This window comes from Amblyraja radiata, chromosome 4 (assembly GCF_010909765.2).
Source record: "Amblyraja radiata isolate CabotCenter1 chromosome 4, sAmbRad1.1.pri, whole genome shotgun sequence".
NCBI lineage: Eukaryota > Metazoa > Chordata > Chondrichthyes > Rajiformes > Rajidae > Amblyraja > Amblyraja radiata.
In genome coordinates, this window is record NC_045959.1 from 45,071,512 (window position 1) to 45,090,408 (window position 18,897).

Below are 18,897 nucleotides of genomic sequence, written 5' to 3' on the forward strand. Positions count from 1 at the left end.
CCATGAATCTGAAATTATGAACTCAGTTACGAAAGACATAAAATGCTGGAGTAACTCTGCGGGACAGGCAGCTTCTCTGGCGAGAAGGAATGGGTGATGTTTTGGGTTGAGACCCTTCTTCATTATCTTCGATGTAAACCAGCATCTGCAGTTCCTTGCACATTATGAACTCAGTTATGTTTTCCACAGATGCTGTTTGACATTGGATTGGATTGGATTCAATTTATTGTCATTGTCTCATAAGAGACAACAAAATGGATTTTCCTTACAGTTATAAAAAATAAAAAAAGCACAAATACAGAAGTCCATGACACAACATCCCCACAGCGGCACCCGTTAGGGAAGGAACCAAAGTCCAGTCAGCCTCCTCGCTGATCTTCCCAGATGTTCACCCGTGGTCGGGGCCTCCCGAGCACCCCGTAGTCGCCGCCACGGATGGCCCGATGTCAAGCCCTCTCGCCGGGAATGATGGAACCCCGACGGAGAACATCCTCAGTGGCCCGGACCTCCAAATCAGCCTCCTCCCACCGGAGTCCGCGGCTCCCGAAGTCTACAGGCCGAGCCGGGCGGAGACCCACGCTGGCGACCCCCGACAAAGGGTCGCAGGACTCCGCGATGTTAGTCAGCGCCGCCCGCGTTGGGAGCTCCGCCAACTACAGCTCCGCGATGTCGGTGCAGCAACCCATCACTCCGGAGCTCCAAACGGCGATCCTAAATTAAATTAAATTTCTTTATTTATATAGCACATTTTTAGTCAACTTGCATTGACCCCAAAGTGCTTCACATAATTACATCCACACACACAGGCAAAGGTAGGTGAAGTGTCTTGCCCAAGGACACACACAGGCAAAGGTGGGTGAAGTGTCTTGCCCAAGGACACAACGACAGTATGCACTCCAAGCGGGATTCGAACCAGCTACCTTCCGGTTGCCAGCCGAACACTTAGCCCATTGTGCCATCTGTCGTCCAAGGTGAAGCATCGCCCGCCCCGCGATGTATCCAGCGCTGCGCCGCCGCTGCTGGAGCTCTGGTCGGTCCTGGCAGGAAAGGCCGCGCCAATCCAGTAGGCAGGCCGCGTGGGGGGGGGCAAGGACGCGACTCGAACAGTAGTCGCATCCTCTCCAGGAAGCGACTGAAGGACGGTATCCCCCTTACCGTACACTCTTCCCCCCACATAAAAGACAAAAATAAAAAAAAAAGCGAACTTCAAACATAACAAAAAATAAAAAAGATATCGGACTGAAGGCGGAGGTAGCCATGACAGCGCCACCGCTGATGAGGGTTTAGAGCATTTTATGTTTTTATTTCAGACTACCACCATCTACATTTTTCTTTTAAAAATCCGTTAATAGGGGAGCAAAACTAAGGATAAAGATAAATGTTGGGGTTCGGTATCTGACCCCAACTGCAGCAAACAAGGGCCGTTAACTTGGGCGTTTCATTAAGTAGAAACATTTGTCCCAATCACCTGATGCTTTACTTTGATGTTAGTAGGAATTGATTTCAGGATAGTAATGATATTCTACTTCCCAGGATCAGAATTAACGTAAAAGAGAGGAAAACTCTGGACTTTAAAAAAAGCTGTGAAAAGTGAGCTTCCGTAATTAGGAATTGAGTGATTTAAATTTTCACAGCTTGAAGGAGTACTATTATTGTCCATTATTGGGTGATAACGTGATGTGTTTTTGGTATTTAATCTCATGATTATAGGAAGTACTCCAGATGTTTTAAAAACCCTGGAGTAATTGTTATTACTTGGCCCTGTGTATTCTGCAAAATAGACCAGCTGCTTGATTTGGCATCTATTTCATTGTTCAGCATTTTGAACGATCAGACAATCAGAAAAGGGAATGTGGGGCAGATTTGGGTTTTTACTTTTCACTTTTGTGTTCTGGGAGAGTTCTTGGAGTCGCGGAGTCACATAAGTAGTTGCGGGGTGATGTGAATAAAAGGCATTGTGTCCGTTTTTGAAAATAAGTCATACGATGAGAAAGTATTGATTAAATAGGAATTGGTTACAAATGCTCTCAACCTTTTTGACACGGGATTCATGATTTTGAATGTTTTGAACAAGTACAAAATGTGCTTTATAGAATAATATTGACTTAGATGTTGCTAGGAGCTATCTGCATTGACCAATGTAACTGCTAATATTTCCCACAACCATCAGCAACAGATTTCCTGAATGAATCTCAAGTCCTGAAGTATTAATTAGTTGTTTGTGGTTGTTTTACTCTGCACCCTCATACACTACAGTCCTCAGTGAGTTTAGCGTGAGAACCCAAAGTGTGCCAATTCGCCACTAACAATTCTGAGTAATGACTACATTGATTTCATTGGGGGGAAACAGCTGCGAAAGTCCTCTGAGAACATATTTGGTAATTTAAATTTTTTAAATTGTTTTTGAATGTAATATGTTATTGGTTTGAAAATTTTTACATTTTCCTAAGCTTTAAAATATTTTTGATAAATTTAATAGTGTTTGATAATATTCGAAGGTTAACACTTTGAGCATTTTTGATACTTTTGACAGCTCAGCAAGTCAAGGGGCATGACATGGCTGACTTGTTTTTTTGTCTAATGTTTGTGGGCAAGTTTGGCCTCCTGCTCTGATACAGAAGGCCTGTTGACGTGCAAGGCTTTGCCCCAAGAAATGGGGTCCATCCACAAGCTCTTGCCGATGATTGTAAATTATCAGCCATAATGTTCACTTAATTAGAAAAACAAGCAAATTGACCTACCATATTTGAGCTGACATTTTACTCCATTTGGAGTCTAATTCCACTAATCTTGATCCCTAAATATATTTTTCTAATTCCTTTTATTCAAATAAATATAATTTTTTCAGGAATTCATCTCTCTTGGTAATATGGCAGAGAACTCTGTATTCCTAAACATTATTATTCATAAACGTGTCATTTTTTATATATTTTTATGGTGTATCAGAAATATTTACAGTTTTAACATATTTTGATCATTTTTAATTTGTGCAGTATGTCTTTTATTTAACTTTCACCATGCTAGAACATAGAGCGTAGAGCGTAGATACATGAACATGCACAGGAACAGGCACTTTGGCCAGCAATGTCTGTGCCAACCATGATGTCAGTTCAACCTAATCCCGTCTGCCTGCACATGGTACATACCCCTCCGTCCCATTCCTATTCATGCTTCTGTTTACAGACACAAAATGCTGGAGTAACTCAGCTGGACAGGCATCATCTCTGGAGAGAAGGAATGGGTGACGTTTCGGGACGAAACCCTTCTTCAGGCTGATGTGTTCCTTCCTACACGTGTGCCTGTTTAAATGCCTCATACATTTTGCAATATTGTTGCTTCCACCGCTACCTTGACAGCGTGTTCCAGGCGTCTACCAGTCTGATGTAAAGTGCCCCGAATTTGTACCTCTTATCCTTTGTGCCTTCCTATGTGAATGTGTAAACAGTAAACCTTTGCAATAATGTACCAATATATTGCGGATTTTGGTTATAGCGGGTCGAGGCTCCCGCTACACCGCCCCTCACTACCGCCAGTTACCCAACGAGCTGGCACTAAGCAACGTACTTCGTCGCGGGAGTGGAGAGAGCGAGCAGCACGAAGGTGGCACGAGTACCAGACCCCTCTCTGACGTGTGGGGCCGGGGGCTCTGCAGTTCCCCAGCCTGGAATTCCTGCTTGTTTAAACCCACCCCCAACACCGCGATTCTTCCTTCCTGGCCTTGGGTTGAACTTTAAACCCCCCCCCCCCACTCGGTTATAGTGGACAATTGGCAATAACAGACATCATCCTACGATACGATACGATAGGATTTTATTAATCCCTGGAGGGAAATTGGTCTGCCAACAGTCATAAAACACAACAAGATACATGAAACATTGAATTAAAGTGACGTGTGGAAAGTCCAGGATTGGGGATGGGCAAAGATTTGGGGGGGAGGAGGGAAAGGACAGTCAGTCTGCCCCACGACAGAAGGGGGAGGAGTTGTACGATTTAATAGCCACAGGGAAAGCCTGTGGTCCATTACTGTGAGGGTCTTCACCACACATTATTTTTGGCTTAATTAAGATCGTCAACATGTAAGAACAACCTTGTAGTTTGTCCTTCTGTAGAATGATGAAGCACTAAATTGGGCTTGTATCACTCTTTGAAAGATCCGTCCCTGTTATTTTCTCATAGATGATTAATTGTTTCCCTTTCATTCAACATTTATTGGTCATTGAACAGCATAAGACTCACCGTCAGTGGAGTAACGGGTAATTTCATCAGAATATGCAAAATTCTGAGAAATGAACAGGGGCCGAGAAGATTTCACCTCTTGACGGAGAATTGGGATCAATCATCGGGTACTGGGATAAGGAGAAATTTATTTACATGGATGGTTGTAAATCTTTGAAATTCTAGCAATGTTACAAAATTTTGAGATTTTAAAAATCAAGTCTTTAATTTATCCCATCAGATAAAGCATAAAAAGAAGTTTAATTTGACACCTAATTCACTTTCATATCTTCAGTATTAAAAAAGTTATGGCCATTTTCATACTCGGAAATTGGCATCTTGTTCCCTATTGCTTTTTCATTGACTTAACACAAAAGCTGTGATCGAAAACATTTAAAAGCCGATAACTTTCTTAAAATTCAAGAGAACTGAAAGAAATTATCAGTTATTATAGATTGAAGCATTCTGAAACAAATATGAAACAATCTTACTTAGATGACTTTAAATTAAAACATATAATTAGTTAGTTACCTAATTGTAGCTAATTACAAAATTCAATTACTAGATCTAAACATCTATCCATTTTTTAACAATAGATTAACATTTTTAAATAGCCTAAGTGTCCAAATAACATTCACACAAGAATTCAGAATATAACATAATTTTTAAATCTCATTGTCATGGGTTTATAGGCCAAATGGAAGGAATTTAATGTTTAATACCTGTAAATTAATGGCCATTTAAATCAGCTTGCGAGTGGGATTTTCTGGAATGGGACCATTTGGAACGTTCAGGATGCGGTGAATTTAGTCCCCCATATCGGCAGCAAATACACTGCCGGTTCTTCGGGGGAAAAAATCATCGTTTCGCAACTTAAAATGTGAATTAAATACGTCTTAAGAAACACTTTTATACATAAAAATAAACTACTTTCTTTTACCTGGTCCTCCATAAAATCCGTCCCCGTTTTCGGCATTGACGGCTTCAGAAGCTGATTTTAAAATCATTCCAGCGATTAACTTGTCGGGTGATTTTTTTTTAAAAACACACAGAACGGCCGTAGGAACGATTCTTTAGCAACATCTTGCACTCCAACAAATATAATTCAGGACCAGGTCGGGAAAAAACCCCGTAATAACCCTGCCCCCCCCTCAAATGCGCCAAAATCGCGCACACGGCCAGTGGCAGAATTGCAGCGCCGCTGAAGGTAAGTTTTGTAACATACCTAGAAATTCTCCATCATTTAGTTGTGGATACGCTATCGTTGACTAAGTTCAAGGCTGTGAAGATATTTCAATATTTAGGGAATTGCTGATGCAATGACTAGACACCAAAGTAGTATTGAGATACAGAATGGGTCGTAATCTTGTAGAATGATGGAGTAAGCTTGAAGAGTAGAAAGGCATATGGCAAGCGTAGGCTCGGCGATCGTTTCGCTGAACACCTCTGCTCAGTCTGCCTAATCCTTTCTGATCTCCCGTTTGCTAAACACTTTAACTCTCCCTCCCATTCCCACAATGACCTTTCTGTCCTGGGCCTCCTCCATTGTCAATGCAAATTAGAGGAACAGCACCTCATATTATGTTTTGGCAACTTACACCCCAGCAGTATGAACACTGACTTCTCTAACTTCAAGTAACCCTTGTTTTCCCTCTCTCTCCATCCCTCTCCCTTCCCAGTTCTCCGACCAGTCTTACTGTCTCCGGCTACATTTTATCTCTTTGAACAGAGATTTAAAAAACAGCTCTCCCAGCTAACAATGATCTATTCTTCATTTTCCTTGATCTTAATGCCGTTTGTCCTATTTTCACACCTCACATTTCCTTATCTATTCCTTCCTCTCCCCTGACAGCAGTCTGAAGAAGGGTCTCAACCAGAAACGTCACCCATTCCTTCTCTCCAGAGATGCTGCCTGTCCCGCTGATTTACTCCAGCATTTTGTGTCGATCTTTGTTTTATTTGATAAGCCGTCCATTTTGCAAAGTACGTTTCAGATTCACGTACTGCTCTTGTACACATTTAAAATCTCACATTTATTTTTCCATAGTGTCACCTTTAAAATGATTTTTTTTTTCTCATCTTTCCTGTTTAGTAATCCATATCCTTCAATTTAATTCTACTGAGATTTTTGAACAATTATTATCTCAATTACTTTATATATTCAGTAAACAAGAGAAACCCCGCACACTGTTTTGTGATACACCACTGACCCAGGGCTCTCGCTTAATTTTTTTTCACTGTTGTCAGCCGGGCAACCTCGGCAGCTTTTTAGGTTGCCAAATGACAGTTTAGGAGGTCATTTAAGATGGCTTGCATGACGTGTGCGATAATGTGCTCAGACGAAGTGCGTAGTTACCAATCGGAATTATACTCAATGAAGCATTCACATATTATTTCTGCTTCAAATAAAGTCACAAACTAAACATATTCACCAATCAAGACATGATATATCCCACAATGACATGTAGCAAAATTATAATACAGTATCTCAACTCTTTTTACACATTGCAATTAATGTAATTTCTATTAGTTCTTTCCACTTCCAAACTAGAATGTAGTTGGATTATTCAGCGTATGATCATCCTGTGTCAATAAATCCTGGGCCATCGTAACATATATGCGTACGCATAGTTTTGAATGTTGCTCATTAAATAACTACAGTACTGATACTCCATATTAAGAGCATTGATTTGCCGTTAAAATGAATTCTGTAATAATGTGTCAATGGCAGCAGTGACAATCGAACACTGCGGTTTTAATGTTTCACTTGTTCACAATTTAATTAATCCATCTTTATGGATTAAAACAAATAATAACATTGGGAATTAAAACACATTTGATTGGATTACATTATCATACAATCAATGTTCGCTCTGAAGACATTTTCAGCACAATTGGGAGGGGGGTGTGTGTGAATCAGTGCGGGGTGGATAGATGGCGGGGGGGGGGGGGTTAGAAGGCAGTCGGTGCAGAATGGATGGATTGAGGCAGGTGAATTGGTACGTGTTGGTTGGAGTAGATAGAATTGTGAGGGGAGAGCACGGGGGATGTCAGTGTTGTTGAATGGTGGGGGGGGGGGGGGTTCAGTACGGGATGGATGGGGGTAGACAAAAGTTCTGGAGAAACTCAGCGGGTGAGGCAGCATCTATGGAGCGAAGGAAATAGGCAACGTTTCGGGCCGAGACCCTTCTTCAGACTGTTCCCCCCATTCTTCTTGAATGGGAGGATCAGTACAGGATGGATGGGGGGGAGATCAGCGCAGGATGAATGGGGGAGAGGTCAGTACAGTGTGGATCGGAGGGTCTGTGTAGGATGAATGGGGGATCACTACAGGATGAATGAGGGGAAGGTGCAGGGTAAATGGAGGGTGGGTCAGTACGGGATGAATGCATGGATTAGTACAGGATGGATGGGGGATCAGTACAGGATGGATGGAGGAGAAGTGCAGGATGGATGGGAAAGGGGTAAGTACAGGGTGAATTGGGGGACCAGTGTAGGATGAATGAGGGGGGGAGATGGGGAGGGGAGAACAGGGGATGTCAGTGAGGACTGAAAGAGGCGGAAATGGGAATCAGTGCAGGATGGAGAGAAGGGGTCCCAGGATAAGGGGGGGGTGGAGGGGGCATACAAGAGAGAGAGAGAGAGAGAAGGGGGGCGAGGTATGGAGGAAGGAAGGTCAGCACTCCTCGGACAACATCGCCCTGCTGCCTTGGCCGTTGGGAACTCCTCTGGAGAAAAGGAACCCGACGTTTTGTGTCGGCGCCGAGGCCTTTCCCTCCCTCTCTCCTCCCGGCCTCGGTGTGCGGGAGGGTTTGTTTTGAAAGCGCCGTTAGCGGGTTTGCAAGCAGCGGTCCTTATCAGGGCGGGCGGTGTTGCGGGAGGAGGAGGTGATAGAGCCGCTATCGCGGCCGCTGCTGCCGCTGTTCAGGGCCCGTCATTCGCTCCGACCCTTCCTCACCCCGCACCTAGTATCTTGCCCATGCAATACAGCCGTCACCGCCGACACAAAACGTCGCGTTCCTTTTCTCTAGAGATGCTGCGTGACCCGCGAAGTTACTCCAGTTTTTTGTGTCTATCTTCGGTACAAACCAGTATCTGGTTGCCAAGCTGGGCAAAATGACTCGGTGTTTAGGTTGCCCGGCGGCGCTTTCAGTGGTCAGTGGCACCCGGGCAACCGCTAATTTCGAGCCCTGCTGACCATATATATTTTTTAAGGTGGCGTGGTTTTGAAAGTCCATTTAAACTACGCCATATATATATTCATTTAAATAACTAACAGGGTAGACAAAAGATGTACGGTATCTTTCTTTCGACTTCTTTAATGATTGGTCTTGAGTAGGAACGTAGTTGTACAGTTATACAGCATGGAAACAAGCCCTTCGGCCCAACTTGCCCATGCTGACCAAGATGCTCCATCTATAATAGTACCACCTGCCACATTTGGGCCATATCCCTCTAAACCTTTCCTATCCATGTACCCGTCCAAATGTGTTTTAAATGTTGTTATAGTAGCTGCCTCAACTATGTCCTTTGGCAGCTCGTTCCATTTTCCCACCTCGGGTTCCTATTAAAGTAGTTCCCCCTCGGGTTCCTATTAAATCTTTCCTTCTCACCTTAAACCTACGTCCCCTGGTTCTTGGTTCCCCTACTCCAGCTAAAAGACCCTATGCATCTACCCTATCTATTCCCATCAGTCTCTGCATTATTCCAAATGCTTCTTACTTCAATACCACATGTTAAACCATAGTTCACAAACACCTTAAGTAGGGTTTATGGTCAGTGGCTTCATGCTTAATCCTCTCTCTTTTCATGTGCTGTTACATTTCCAACAACATTTTGGAAATCTGTGTCCTGCTGTTTTCCATACTTTCTCTCCAATTCTTCATTAATTTCTAGCCATTCAATTATCTAGACCACGTTTAATAGCTTCTTAGTGATTATTTCTCTTTGTAAATGTCCCACTGCATTTATTTTGTGACATTATAATTGCAATGTCCACCACCTGTGGTAACCTACATGTTTAATGTTTATTGTATTCACCACACTGCAGTATAAGCATGCTGTGTAGGAAGGTACTGTAGATGCTGGTTTAAACCATAGATAGACACAAAATGCTGGAGTAACTCAGTGGGACAGGCAGCATCTCTGGAGAGAAGGAATGGGTGATGGAAGGGTCTCGACTCGAAACGTCACCCATTCCTTCTCTCCAGTATAAGCATGCTGTTCTGTTTGATGGCACTACCATATGTTGACTACTGTTTTAATATGTATGCTGATATTAATTTCCTTCACCATTCTACTTGGAGGTTTGTTATAGATTACACTTTCTTGCCTGCCCTCTAACCTTGTCTATCCTTGTTTCATATTCTTCAACTGTACCAAAATATCTGCCAGCTTTTTTCATACAAAACGGATACTCACTTGCACTTTGTATCTTGATTTTTAATTTACAAACTCCCCAGGATAAGAATTATTGTCGACATTATATTCTTCCTCCACATATGTTAGAGTACTACGGTGTTTGAAACAACCACAAGAGTGTTGGGCACTAAATCACAGTCTTATGACCTCGGTGCTGCGCTGAAGCTGAACTAATATATTTTATTTTGACTGTATGGTGTTTTCCCAGCAGACGCTCCTTTTAACGCTCTTCATGCATGAAGGGCAACATCCTGAAATTCCAAGCCAATTCTGTTATTTTTTTATGGTTGGTTAAGTTGATTTACTTTGTGCCTGTTCCACTTCAGCACCTGCAGTTCAGGTCACATTAAGTGTCAGCAAGACCCTGATGCAAGTCTAGGCTGAGCACATTAGAGCCGTTGGAGAAAAATAGTTTCAGAGGTTTCTTTGAAATTGTTTTGATGAGACTGGCTTTTGACTGTGAAGAATGCAAAAAGGTTTTGCCTTTTCATGCATATTTGGTATTTTAATTATATAGAACAATTAATGAACATAGATTCGTAATAAAAATTCAAGCTGCAAACAATATTTAAAATGTCACGCTTTAGCAGCTTTTCTTATATATGTATTTGTATACTGTGGAAGGCTTGATTGCAATCAAGTGGTCTTTTCACTGATAGGATTGCACGGAACAAAAAAGCTTTTCACAGTACACAGCTAGTACGTGTGTGTGTGTGTGTAAGCATTAAAGTTTGAGCTCCAAGTGGCATTGATACATTCATTGAAGCCTATGAGAGAACGGACCTTGCACTAAACATCCACAAAACTAAGATCTGCAGCACAACAACATTGCTCTGCAATAGCAAAGTCCCACACATGATCCTGCAAATTGTGGATCATTTTGAATATGTTGGGTGCCACCTCTTATTGAAACCAAGCGACCTTCTCCAAATCCTGTTTCCAGTTTGAGGTTTGAAAGCTCAGTGGATGTGACTAGTTTGTTTCCATTTCTTAACTCTGACTGGAAGTTCAGGTGTACTTGCGTTTGAACAGGCCCAGCACTCTGACGGTGTCCAAACTATATTTATTTGGACTACAATGAAACCTGTGATCCAGGGAATATCTTGTTGTGAACTAACTTAGATGGTAACCTGTCTTTTTCCACTGCCTCACCACTGCCTTCCAAATAAAGGCGCATAGATTACTATACAGGACTAAGCAGCTCTCGTTCCTTCTGGCCTGTTGCAGTGGGCAAGCCAGTCATTTCCATCGCCCTGCTCATTTCCTGTAACCCTGAAATTTATATGTAACCCAAATTCATCTCAGACTGCTAGGACCAAGGATTATTTGAAATATTTTCAAGCTATTTTTAAACCGTACTAACACATTTTATTTCTTAGCGGGTCGATATGCCCGCAAATAAAACAAATGTAGGCAGTTCCAGTAATAAAATGCAGTCACATTTTAGCGTTTTAAAAGTCATGGCATGGAAACTGGCCCATTGGCCCACCGAATCCCTGCTGACAATAAAACTGACCGTCCTCACCCCCCACATTCACATGAATGCATTTTTTATTCTCCTCATATTCTCAACAGTTCCCCACAAATTCTACTAATCATTCACACACTGGGGGCAATACAAAGCAGGCAAGTCATGTACCATCTTGCACCTCTTTGGAAGTCAGAGACCCTGGAGGAAACCCATATGATCACAGGGAGAATGTGCAAACTCCGTACAAACAGCATCTGAGATCAGGATTAAACCATACCCGATGAGGCAGCGGAGGCCAACCTGATTCACAGATCTAGTTTTCTTTGTGTGTGCTAGGATGTTGCAGCAGAACTTGGGAGAATTTTAGATGGTGTTACTGGTAAGGGGGAATCATTAGGGAGTGTGTTCAGAGTGACTTGAAAATCAAAGTTAAGGGGGAAGTTGTTTGTAAAAAAAAATGCTTCTGATAGGATAGTGGGGAGGAAAGAGGGCTGGCTTTAGATGGTAGGAAGGAATTCTCTTCCCCCATTCTACCCACAAATAATTGCTGGAAAGGTTTTTACATCAGCAAGGTAAATATCTTGTCCTCATTTAGCTGCCTGTTTAAATTTAAAATGCGTGTTGCATTTAAGGTAAGCAGCCTCATTATAATGGATGCGAAAGGAACTGCAGATGCTGGTTTACAAAAAAATGGTGCTGGAGTAACTCTGCGAGTCAGGCAGCTTGTCTGGAAACATGGAAAGGTGACATATTGGGTTGTGAGCCTTCTTCAGACTCAATTAAGATATTGAGTTGACCAGTCCACCTCAATAGTCAAATAGTGAAAGGGCTGGACAGAGTGGATTTGGAAAAGATGTTTCCACTAGTGGGAGAGTCTAGGACTAGAGGTCATAGTCTCAGAATGAAATGACGTATCTTTAGGAGGAAGAATTTCTTTACTTAGAGGGTGATGAATCTATGAAATCCATTGCCACAGAAAGCCACGGAGACCAAGTCAATGATAGATAGATTCTTGATTATGGGATCATAATCATATGAGAATGGGGTAAAAAGGGAAAGATAGATCAGCCATGATTGAATAGCGGAGTGGACTTGATGGGTCGAATGGCCTAAGTCTGCTCCAATCACTTATGAACTTCTGAGTGCAGATTGGTTGCCTGCAGGTTGGGCCTTAAACTCTTGGGACTTTTGAAATCTCATCCGAATCAAAAATACCTATTCAGGATGAATAAAATTCCTTGCAATCTGTTTGATATGTATGTCAACAAATTGGGTCAGTTCTAAAGTGTCGCCATTACACTTGCACAATGCTGTTGTACTCAAGAGCTTCTCGTGGAGTTAATTGGATTTCCAAAATCCTAAATTATCCCTTAAGCGTCAGCATTTAATCAAGTATGCATGCCGTCAGCAACAATCCTATTTGGAAGTAAATTAAGACATTTAGCCTCAGAAATGGATCTGTTGAGCTAGTTTTATTGTAGGAATTTTGCAGTCACTTAACGTGCTGTCAGAGGTATTCACATTGTGTAGCATTGTTACAAAATTTTGAGATTTTAAAAATCAAGTCTTTAATTTATCCCATCAGATAAAGCATAAAAAGAATTTGACACCTAATTCACTTTCATATCTTCAGTATTAAAAAAGTTATGGCCATTTTCATACTCGGAAATTGGCATCTTGTTCCCTATTGCTTTTTCATTGACTTAACACAAAAGCTGTGATCGAGAACATTTAAAAGCCGATAACTTTCTTAAAATTTAAGAGAACTGAAAGAAATTTTCAGTTATTATAGATTAAAGCATTCTGAAACAAATATGAAACAACCTTACTTAGATGACTTGAAATTAAAGCATATAATTAGTTAGTTACCTAATTGTAGCTAATTACAAAATTCAATTACTAGATCTAAACATCTATCCATTTCTTAAGAATAGATTAACATTTTTATATAGCCTAAGTGTCCAAATAACATTCACACAAGAATTCAGAATATAACATAATTTTTAAATCTCATTGTCATGGGTTTATAGGCCAAATGGAAGGAATTTAATGTTTAATACCTGTAAATTAATGGCCATTTAAATTAGCTTGCGAGTGGGATTTTCTGGAACGGGACCATTTAGAACGTTCAGGATGCGGTGAATTTAGTCCCCCACATCGGCAGCAAATACACTGCCGGTTCTTCGGCGGGAAAAAATCATCGTTTCGCAACTTAAAATGTGAATTAAATACATCTTAAGAAATACTTTTATACATAAAAATAAACTACTTTCTTTTACCTGGTCCTCCATAAAGTCCGTCCCAGTTGTCGGCATTGACTGCTTAGAAGCTGATTTTAAAATCATTCTGGCGATTAACTTGTCAGGTGAATAATTTTTTAAAACACACAGAACGGCCGTAGGAACGATTCTTTAGCAACATCTTGCACACCAACAAATATAATTCAAGACCAGGTTGGGAAAAAAACCCATTTTAACCCTGCCCCCCCCCCCCCTCAAACGCGCCAAAATCGCACACACGGCCAGTGGCAGAATTGCAGTGCCGCTGAAGGTAAGTTTTGTAACATACCTACAATCATTGTGAGTGAGGGAATGAATGAATGAATAATACTTTATTGTCAAGTGTCACAGAGAGATTAATTGTTGTGCATACCCAAGTATTTCATTTAGTCCCCAAGGGGACCCTCTTTATTCCATTGTGAAAATGGAAACAAAACATTCCACTTCATTATTCTTAGCACAATCATGTTTGAAATTCGATGTGCAAAATCACCACCCGAGTCTGAGGTAGGGTTTTGACCTGAAATGTCTATTCCTTTTAACGTCCTACCAGAACCTATTCCTTTTACCCAGAGATGCTGCCTGACCCGCTAAGTTACTCCAACATTTTGTGTCGTATCTTTTTGTTGAAACCAGCATCTGCACTTCCTTCCTGCACATCTTAGCTCAGCGTGCTCTTTCCAGACGCAATTCATCGACAAAGTACAAATCCCAGTGAAATGCTAAAATAGTAACCCAAAAAAAGTTGAAAGTGAGACTTAAATAGTAACTGAAAGAAAGCAAATGATTCTAGATTGCTTGTTTTTTGTTCATTTTTATGACTTATTTGTACATCCTGATCAAAACCAAAATGTTCTATTTTTATAGCGCAGACGTTACATGAAACCTTTAATTACTGTGGAAAGATTTTAAACATTGAGAAACCAGCTATATTCTGGGTTTATTTGTTGCTTTTTTGCATGTTTTTATTTTTAGTTTTTAAGTAAGCTCGACGAAAATAAAAGCTGAGATTGTACTTCGTGTAGTTGCTTAGAGGCCAGAAATAGATACAAAGAGAGCATAAATAGTTGGTAGTGCAGCAGGTAGTGCTGCTGCTTCACAGCTCCAAGAACCCAGATTCATTATCCTTGGATGCTGTCTGTGTGGAGTCTGCATGTCTTCCCCCTAACAATGTGGGTTTTCCCCTGGTCGCCTCTCAAAGATGGCTGGCAGGTTATTTGTTTACTTTAAATTACCCTTAGTGTATTCAAAGTATTCAAAGGTATTTTATTAGTCACATTCACATACACCGAGGTGTAATGAAGTGAAATGCTTTTTGCCATTTTGCAGCACACAAAAAAAGAATACAGACATAACACCAATGAGAGTCTTAAACACAAAGAACATCCCCCCACAATGGCTCCCACCATGAGGGAAGGCACAAAGTCCAGTCCCCAACCCCAGTTCACCCATAGTCGGGCCTATTGAGGCCTCCACAGTTGCCTCTACGGAGGCCCGATGTTCCTGGCCGTTCGCGCCGGGTGGTGGTGCTCCGGCGTCGGGATAGTCCTCACAGCGGCATGGGACACCTGGAACGGCCGCCTCCGTACTGGGTTATTGGAGCTCCACAACTGGCGATCTCGTCGCGAGATCCCAGGCTCCCGGTGTAAAGTTCGGCGCCGCCGCCCGCAGCTGGTCGCTCCACAGTCCCGCAGCTCCGCAATGTTGTTCCCGGCGGTCTCAGCTCACCGGAGCTCCAGCGCGGCAACCCAGGCAAGGCATCGCCCGCTCCACGATAGCGCTCCAGCGCTGTGCCGCCGCCGAAGCCGAGGTTCTGGGCGGTCCGCGACAGGAAACGCCGCTCCAGGCCCGCTGGTAGGCCGCGAGGACGGGTCGAAGCTGCAGCCTGGAGAAAAGCTGCCTCTCCGACCAGGTAGGGACCCTGAAAGGCAGTTTCCCCCTCACCCCCCACACAAAAAAGTCTAGACCTCCAAACAAAACACTTTAACTAACTAAAAATAAAAATAAAACGGTGAAAAGACAGACAACTGCTGGCAGGGCAGCCGCGCACAGGACAGCGCCCCCTAAGGAAGGAAGTGGCAAAAAGAATCAATGGGAAAGATAAATTACAGAACTCTCTGAAAATAAGCAGAAGGGGAACGGGACTACTAGTATTGCTCTATGGAGTGCCAGCATGGAGTGAAGAATAAATGGTCTCCCATGTCATAATTATTAAGATGAAAAGAATAAGCAAAATATACTTTATTTAGCTTTAAGTGACAATTAAAATAAGCCAGTAAAGTAACTTCAATTAAATACCTATCTCGGGTACAAATGTGTAATAAAATGCTAGTTATTTACACATTAAATGAAATTATTGAAAAACTGTATTTAAAATAAGTTAATGCAAGGATGAAAATAAACAAAACCCAGACTTAAAAAAGCTTTTTGATCCACAATTGATTTGGATAGGAAATATGAGATATGATTGAATCAAATGGTCCAAATGGTGTTCAATTTAGGAATATTAGTTCTCCTTTTTTAAAGGAGCCAAACATAGGAACTCCAGTTTTGTTTTCACTGCTCGCATGTACAAACAAATGGATTAGGGCTAATTCAAAAATTTAAATACTCTATTAACTGTAAAACAATAACCAGAATGTGGTTGGAATATGTACTTTGGCTTGGAGATATCAGTGAGTTATTGTCAAAATCATTTTTTAAATTTTGGCACGATGTGTTGGAATAATTGTATGAAACCATAATGATAAGACAACCAACCAATTATATTAGAGCTGATTACTTATGTCAATATTACCAGAACATAAGAGACTTTGGAATGTGAAACGATGATTTTATGTTAAGTAAAAGATTATTTTCAGTTGACATTAAAGTAAAATGTAGAAAAAGTATGCTGTTTCAAATTCTGACTGACCGTATATATTTTCACAAATGCAATGACATCAGCCACACCCTTAAATAACGTAAGCATCATACGTATGCCCTACACCAACCTGATGGACAGCATAACTCAGGAGTCATAATACCACAGTAAGACAGTAAAACATCTCCTCATTCTCACTGAAGACAAATGAGCTAAACTAAAGCATTACTTTTTCTTTGCACAATTAAACTTCATTCCACTTATAGTGAGTGTAAGTGACAGTGCGGAGTTTAACGACAATGTATGTTCTCGAGATAAAATTGTTTAACATGCTAATGGGCAGTTAGTTCTCTCATTGAAGAATCAATAAGCAATCTATCTATCTATCTATTATTATATAAAACTCTCGCCCCAGATTCCGAAACGGAACTCCGTCCGGCTGCCTGCCTGCCTTTCGATTCGTTCCCGCCGTGCGATGTCACAATGCCCGATGCTCGCAGACGTCCAATCGCGATGCCCGAGGCTCGCAGACGTCCAATCGGAACGGATCCATTTACATGTACGGCTTCCGGCCTGGCTTCCGGCCACATTTCTTCCATTGATTCCCTGCAACTCCGAAACCGGACGCAGAATCGCCGACATCTTTTCCATTTCGGTAGAGATTTCACTTTTCTTTCTAAGTATCCGCTCCTCATTACATTCCGTCGTGTTTAAGTACACGTTTTTAATCAAATCCTTCCCCCCCCCCCAAATATTTCAAAACTAAACTGGCTTCTCACTCATAGATTCAGCTTCAGCACCAGCCCCTGCTGAACGTTCCATCGTGTGATGTCACAATGCCCAATGCTCACAGATGTCCAATCGGAATGGATTCATTTACATATGCCTATGCAGGAGCCCAAGCCCATGGTGAACGTTCCATCGTGTGATGTCACAATGCCCAATGCTCAAATACATTATTGCCATAGAGAGGGAGTACAGAGAAGGTTCACCAGACTGATTCCTGGGATGTCAGAACTTTCATATGAAGAAAGACTGGATAGACTCGCCTTGTACTCACTAGATTTTAGAAGATTGAGGGGGTATCTTATAGAAACGTTTAAAATTCTTAAGGGGTTGGACAGGCTAGATGCAGGAAGATTGTTCCGGATGTTGGGGAAGACCAGAACAAGGGGTCAAAGTTTAAGGATAAGGGGGAACGCTGAATCACCGACATCTTTTCCATTTTGGTAGAGATTTCACTTTTCTTTCTAAGTATCCGTTCCTCATTACATTTCGACGTGTTTAAGTGTACGTTTTAAATCAAATCCTAACCCCCCCCCCCCCCCAATATTTCAAACCTAAACTGGCTTCACACCCACAGAAGCTTCACCAGCCCCAGCCCCTGCTGAACGTTCCATCGTGTGATGTCACAATGCCCAATCTTCACATACGTCCAATCGGAATGGATCCATTTACATATGCCTATGCAGGAGCCCCAGCCAATGGTGAACGTTCCATCGTGTGATGTCACAATGCCCGAAGCTCAAAGACATCGTTGCCATAGAGAGGGATTACAGAGAAGGTTCACCAGACTGATTCCTGTTATGTCAGAACTTTCACCACTTAAAAGTGTAATGCCCCAACGCAAAAGTGTAATGCCTCCTCCCCCCCCCCCCCCCCCCCCCCAGTTTTTCAAATAAAAACTGGCTTCTCACCCATACAAGCAGCCATTTCGGTAGACATTTCACTTTCCCTTCCAGCTATCCACTCCTCATTACATTTCGTTATGTTTATGTACCTTCTCCTCCCCCCCCCCCTCCCCCCACTCATTTTGTCGCCTCCTGCTGGCCAGCGACCATAACGGTTGCTGGCGCCCACAGCACAACCACACGCAACGCTATTTAAAAACGGCCTTTCGGGAACTGCTCTACTTCGAGGACCACGTCTCCCGTGGGGGCTGCGGGTAGGCAACGGCTGCGTTGGGGCATTACACTTTTAAGGCTCTGTGTGTGGGGATGCTTCGTGTGTGTGATGCCGCCCCGCCACCCCCTCCCCCCCCCCCCCCGAGTTGCCGAGACGGACCCGACTTCGACGACTTCAAGATACGCTATTTTAAGACGGCCGGGACCCGACTTCGACGACCACGTCTCCCCTGAGGGCTACAGGTTGGGAACGGTGTTTATACACTTTTCCAACTCTGTGTGTGGGGGTGATTAGTGTGTGTGATGCCGCCCCCCCACAGTGGGGGCTACGGGTAGGGAACGGCTGCGTTGGGGGATCAGACCCAACGGGTTTGCCATTGGTCGTCGTGTTTAAGTGCACGTTTTTAATCAAATCCTTCACCCCCCCCCCAATATTTCAAAAATAAACTGGCTTCTCACCCATAGAATCAGCACCAGCCCCAGCCCCTGGTGAACGTTCCATCGTGTGATGTCACAATGCCCTATGCTCACAGATGTCCAATCGGAATGGATTCATTTACATATGCCTTTGCAGGAGCACAAGCACTTGGTGAACGTTCCATTGTGTGATGTCACAATGCCCAATGTTCAAATACATCGTTGCCATAGAGGGAGTACAGAGAAGGTTCACCAGACTGATTCCTGGATGTCAGGACTTTCATATGAAGAAAGACTGGATAGACTCGGCTTGTACTCGCTAGATTT

The 18,897-nt window shown here is 42.5% G+C and overlaps 1 protein-coding gene across 5 annotated transcripts in view; it reads left to right on the forward strand.

Annotated features, from left to right (window-relative positions):
- stau2 (staufen double-stranded RNA binding protein 2) overlaps nucleotides 1-18,897 on the forward strand; it is a 369,378-nt gene that overhangs the window by 98,588 nt on the left and 251,893 nt on the right. The window lies entirely within an intron of this gene.